Below are 6514 nucleotides of genomic sequence, written 5' to 3' on the forward strand. Positions count from 1 at the left end.
GATACCATCCACTGAGCTGCGTATCTAATCCTATCATGTGTGATACCATCCACTGAGCTGTGTAGCTAATCCTATCATGTGTGATACCATCCACTGAGCTGTGTATCTAATCCTATCATGTGTGATACCATCCACTGAGCTGTGTATCTAATCCTATCATGTGTGATACATAGCACTGAGCGGTGTATCTAATCCTATCATGTGTGATACCATCCACTGAGCTGTGTATCTAATCCTATCATGTGTGATACCGTCCACTGAGCGGTGTATCTAATCCTATCATGTGTGATACCATCCACTGAGCTGTGTATCTAATCCTATCATATGTGATACCGTCCACTGAGCTGCGTATCTAATCCTATCATGTGTGATACCATCCACTGAGCTGTGTAGCTAATCCTATCATGTGTGATACCATCCACTGAGCTGTGTATCTAATCCTATCATGTGTGATACCATCCACTGCGCTGTGTATCTAATCCTATCATGTGTGATACATAGCACTGAGCTTTATATCTAATCCTATCATGTGTGATACCATCCACTGAGCTGTGTATCTAATCCTATCATGTGTGATACCATCCACTGCGCTGTGTATCTAATCCTATTTCATGCTGAACTGTGCAATTACTGTGATCTGAGCACTGCAGCTGTAATATGACTGCTACACTCAGATCTCTGTAATGACCAGTGAATGGCGCAGCGCCAACTAATATAATCCCCGCTGCCACCCGTCCATAGTGCCACTGTCCACATCTCGGTATCACATTGCCGTTAGTAATGAAATGCCTCTGCGCTGAGATCCTAAACGTCATCGTCCCTTATCCTTTTGAAAACGCCCAGAAGGGGGAGGAGAGATCAGACACATCTTGAGCAGATCCCGCGCACATTTATAGCAGTGGTAATGCGAGCTCGCAGTGCACTACGTTTTCATAGCAAATGCCAGCAGCTGCTCCTTCTAGTGTTTAAAAGTGGAAAAAACTTTTCAATCATTTTTCATATTTTATACCATTAAAACATTTTTAAATATTTAAGTAAAAATAAATCCTTAATACTTTACATTTTTTCAATTGTGTAAAAAAAATTTTTTTCATGACACCTTTCCTAAAGATGTTGGGTCTCGTGTGTCAACTGAAAAAACAGCCGTTCTGACCAATCACAGCGCAGTTAACATTTTCTAAACTTTTACATTTAAATTGAAGCTCTTCCGTGGTTGGTCACTATGCGGATCAGCTAATGATAACATTAACTCTTGCAGGACTTTTCATACTGGACACTTCACCGTCCATCATGTGAAAAAACAATATTCCATGGACCCAGGAGGTAAATTCCAAATTTCTTCCTGACCTCCTCTATGGGATATACCTGAAGCTTGCTGTATATTGTATCCGTCGCTCTCTGATTAGATGGATTGTGTATAAATACACAGTACTTTATTATGTTTTTTTTATTACAGGATGACCTACCATCTGCGAATCTCACGACAATTCCGTATGAAGATAACATCAGATATCCACTTTGGCTCTTCCGCTGCGCTGTCTTTGTCAAGGTGATGACAGTACTTGTGCTCATAGAGTGTTTCACCTTCAAACTTGTCCAGCTCCTGAGGGCGAAGCAAAGAAATCCCTGTGATTTAGATCAAGAACCAGGCTCAAAATCAGATCTGACCAAAAGAGCTGAACCTGATGGCGGAACTAAAACACCCACTCCTGTGAACAAATGCATTCAGAAAGAACTGAGTAATTGTAAGGAGCCAATCTGCATCCCTGAGATTCAGGTGAAAGAGTCAATGAGAACACCTATCCTGTCCAACTGTCCTAGTCCACCTATGCCTCCAGCTTCTCAGGATGCAAAGGAGTCTTCCAGATGCAAGTATAATGTGGCATTCAGTAATATTGTTTGGTTCCGTTATATACCTAATAACAACAGCGGTAAAAAAGCTCGAAGGTCTAATCATCACCCAGAGAGGTTTCTGATCAGTGTACTAGAAAAACAGGGAAAACTGAGTAATCATAAGGAGCCAATCTGCGTTCTTGAGATTCAGGTGCAAGAGTCAATGAGAACACCTTTCCTATCCAAAGATAACTGTCCTAGTCCATCTATGCCTCCAGCATCTCAGGATGCAAAAGAGTCTTCTAGACGCAACTATAATGTGGCATTCAGTAATATTGTTTGGTTCCGTTATATACCTAATAACAACAGTGGTATAAAAGCTCAAAGGTCTAATCATCACCCAGAGAGGTTTCTGATCCGTCAAAGAAAACAACAAACCAGAATTCCAGAGCCAAGAACTCCAGAGCCGAGACCAACAGAGCCAAAAACATCAGAGCCTAGAATGCCCACAACACTACAGCCCAGGAGAAAGAGATTTTTCTGTAGGTGTTTAACGGGCGTGGAAGATTGAGGAGGAAATAACTGTCTATAGTTCCCGTCTCTTCTGTTTAGCCTGTTTCGAGTCCATCACGGGTTTGAATAATTCCTCCTGATGTAATCAACATCTCAACACCTCTTTGTCTCCTCTAGACAACACCATTGAGTTAGGATGTACTTTTCCATCAGCAAACTTAAAGTTCACATCCTACAGATGATAAGAAACCTGACGCTCAGACCAATGAATGGCTGTATGCCAGAGAGTGATGACCTATTGATGGTCCACAGCCGGAGGGTCATTACTTATTGATGGCATACAGCCAGAAGGTCAAGAACGTTTGATGGCACTAAGCCAGGTCCCTCACTGATAACAAGGGACCCTAGTGAATACCAGTCATCTGAAACATACATACCCTGACTATATAGCTAATCCATCTCACCCTATACAATTGGGGAGGACACTTCCACCAGTGTCCATATCAACATTGACCTTCCATTCCTAATGCTGTTACACTGGGGGTATGTGGTCTATAAAACTCCATACAGGCATGGACAAACACCGCCACAGGAGAGTTAACATATGCCTACGATACACTCGGACTGTCCCCACTCAGTGAGCTCCAACCTCACCAAGAACATACAGTGAAATAGCTGATAAAAATGTTTAGTATACTGATTGAGTATTGATATGAGCTTGCTAACTATTATCTTGAAAATAGCAATGTCTCCATAAAGTGAAAACCAATGATGATGAAAATCATCAAGATAGTGTTGTAAGGTGGCAGTTGGACAAGTCCTGGATGGAGTGTATGTATCACCGAGGTGCCTGGCCTTGGTGATATGAAACCTGGAGAGAAAGTTCCAGCACTGATATTGCTGAGAGGTTTATTTAATGAGGCAGCATGGGTCCAGGTTTTTAGGAGCGACTGAAAGAGCAGGGCGGGACTAGTCGCTCCCATCCTCCAATCCAGGAGATGCAGCTGACTTAATAGAGGAGCTGAGCTGCTCATAGTGATCTGTTAGTCAGGGGTAGAAACACTTCTTAGTGCTGGCCTCTCAGAAAGGACAAGAGAGATTGAGACTGGAATTTACTGTTAAAAGGGTGAGTCCATACAGCAGTGTAGAATATTCTAGTTTATTTTCACCTTTACTTCGGAAAAAGGCTATGTGTTTCGTTTAACCTGGACATTTTATGAACTATAATAAAATAGCCTCTTTTCCCAATGAGAATTTTTGCCTATGTGAACGCTACCAGCTGCCGGAAAGTGAGTAAATCTCCACAATGTGTATCTAATGCCCGTCTCATACCTGGCCATTCATAATGAAAGTCTGATTCTGTATTGGATTTCACTAACAATGCACCCACTAGCCAGAAAAATTACCCTATCAAATGATGTGCCTCCTCCTTTGAAATACAATCATTGACTGAGGCCCCGAGGGTGAGAAAGATGATGGATTAGGCAGAATTTACCTCCTTTTCGGAGACCATTCTCAATGGTGATACTCTAAAATCAGGAAAGGAGGGCACTTGTCACACGACATGATGAATAGAAGAAGCAATGACACTCGTACAGGAGCAAGTGCCAGTGGGCCTTTGCGGTGAATTTCCGGACTGGGAACCAGCTCCAGCAGCATCTGAGTGAAAGGGATGCTGTCTCCTCTTAGCTAAAATAAGTTGCATCCAGACATCAGCGGCTTTTAAAGACCGACCAACTTATGGACTGAACTCTTCTTCATTACACCACAAGGCTGGTCCACCATGCAGAAGGACTAGGTGGACAACATGAGGCTTGCTCTGATGGCTAACCAGCTTAGTTTCCCAAAATGAGCAGGTGATGTTTCTTTCTATACTGATCGAAAGTCGTAGTTCCTAGTCTATGCAATCCGGGACGTCCATAGCTTATTTTCCTCCTCCAGAGCCTGCAGTATGTCAAGGAATCGTCTGGCGGCAACATGCAAATGAACTGCTACACATGAGTTGTCCACACGTACCACTCGTCACCACCACGACCAGAGCTTTCAGGTGCCACCCACAGAAGTAGCAGATTTTGACCCAGAGGATCTTATAGCTGCACATCACCTCCCTAATGTTTCACCGATAACAAGGGGACTTGATGAATACCAGTCATCCTGAACTATCCACTGACTATCCACTAGTTACTCCACCTCACTCAATTCCATCGGGGAGGACATCTCCACCAGTGTCCACAGTAAGGCTGGACTTTCTCTTATCATGACAGCAGATTAATAAAAATCATAAAGCTGTAAAAGTATTGAGTCATTTATTTTATAGACGTAGAAAGAATAATATATAGAAAGAGGGCGCATAAGACAAGTAACTATAGGAAACATCCTGTATGTTACATGTCGCCTGACACATGACATAGAGTGACTTCTGACGTTCGTGATAAACCTGGACAAAATGATGCCATTTTTTATGCCACTGTCATTTGAACTCTCTATGACCTACATGCCCATATAGATGTCTTAGAAGGGTTGATCCCACTGATAGATTCCCTTTAAAGGGAACCTGTCATGTCAAAAATGTTATTAATCGGCAGATATGAGATTAATCTGTAGGTTAATAGCATTCTATTGCTGTGTGGCCACCGCACTGGAAGCCCGGCTACCTGGAGGAAATTAACTTTTTTCTCCGGCAGTCTCCGGCTTTCAGTCATAGAGGTGCAGTTTCAGTCACCGCTCACTACATAGAGAGCAGCGACTGTAACCACATCCCATCACTGACTGACAGTGGGCTCCCCAGTGCATCAATACAGAGCCACCTGTCAGTCAATGCCGGGGTGCGGTTACAGCTGTGGTGATTGAAGCTGTTCTGGTTGCGCCTCCATGACTGAAAGCCGGAGGCTGCTGGGAGGAATGAAGTTAATTTCCTCCAGGTAGCTGGGTTTCCAGTGCAGTGGATGCACAGCTCTAGAACGCTAATAATCTACAGAATCACCCCATGTCTGCAGAATAATAGCGTTTGGGGACATGACAGGTTCCCTTTAACTGAATGCAAGTAAGTGCAGAGCAGAGATGCAGTCCCCGTCCCCCAAAGAGGAGCAGCTATGGAGCAATGAAAAAGCAAGAGAGAAGACATCACGTAGAGTGAGTGGAGGTTGGGATACAGCCCTAACTTCCCTGGACAGCGGGACAGCTCCCTTAAATCGGGACAGTCCCACAGCATCTGGGACGGTTTGGAGCTATGCATACGCACACACATTCACATTCACTACATATGGGCATGCGTACATAATCATTGCATACATGCTCATAGGATCACTACACAATATGTACACAGTGAAACATTCACTGCACACAGGCATGTGACGCGCCCCCTGAGCCGTGGGGTACTCGGTGCTGGGCCGGTCGTTGCTAGGGGAGATGTCACAGTGGCGGTGACCCGGTCTGTGACCCAGGGCGGTCAATAAAAGGGGATATTTACAGGGGATTTATAGTTTTTATATACAGTTCGTGACGCCTCCTGTGGTATGCGGCTATGTGGAGCCGCCGCTGCGGAGCAGATCCTCTGGAGCTGGTGTGAATGCAGCAGAGTTGGTTTAGCTCTCCACAGGTAGAGCTTAGCTCCAGGGCAGTGTAGATGTTGTTGTTATGAAGTAGCACTCGTGGTGCAGTGTAGTGCAGGGAGTGATGGCGCAGAAGGAATAACTGACAGAGACGGTGGGGTGCAGTCTTCAGGGCTTTACTCACGATTTTCAGACTCCAAGTTACCAGGGCCAGGGTAACCTCGCACGTCATCCTGTGCTTACTCAGGGAGGGGTTCAGCCAACCCTCAGGTACCTCCAGAGTACATATCGGGACCCCCTTCTGTGTGTTAATTCTGGCCGTCTCCCTGCACCGCACACCCAATCCAGTGACTGCGGACCTTGTCGGGCGACGTCTTCTCTGTCCCCTGGGTCCTCTATGGCTGCCTTCTTGGTGAGACTGATGTGGATTGTGGATGCAGTACCTGAAATACTACAGCCTCCGCTTTCCTAGTTGAGACTTGAAGAACTCTGCTAGTTTAGGGACCGGTCCCTCTATGCGACCTGACCCTTCCACCGCCTGGCAGATTCAGGCTTACGGGTGGCCTCAAGCACTTCCCGTACCCCTGGGGTCCCTTCCACGTTCCTGGAGCCTTTCT

The sequence above is a fragment of the Phyllobates terribilis genome, unplaced genomic scaffold (genome assembly GCF_046119375.1).
Source record: "Phyllobates terribilis strain yellow unplaced genomic scaffold, ASM4611937v1 Scaffold_721__1_contigs__length_756350, whole genome shotgun sequence".
Classification (NCBI taxonomy): domain Eukaryota; kingdom Metazoa; phylum Chordata; class Amphibia; order Anura; family Dendrobatidae; genus Phyllobates; species Phyllobates terribilis.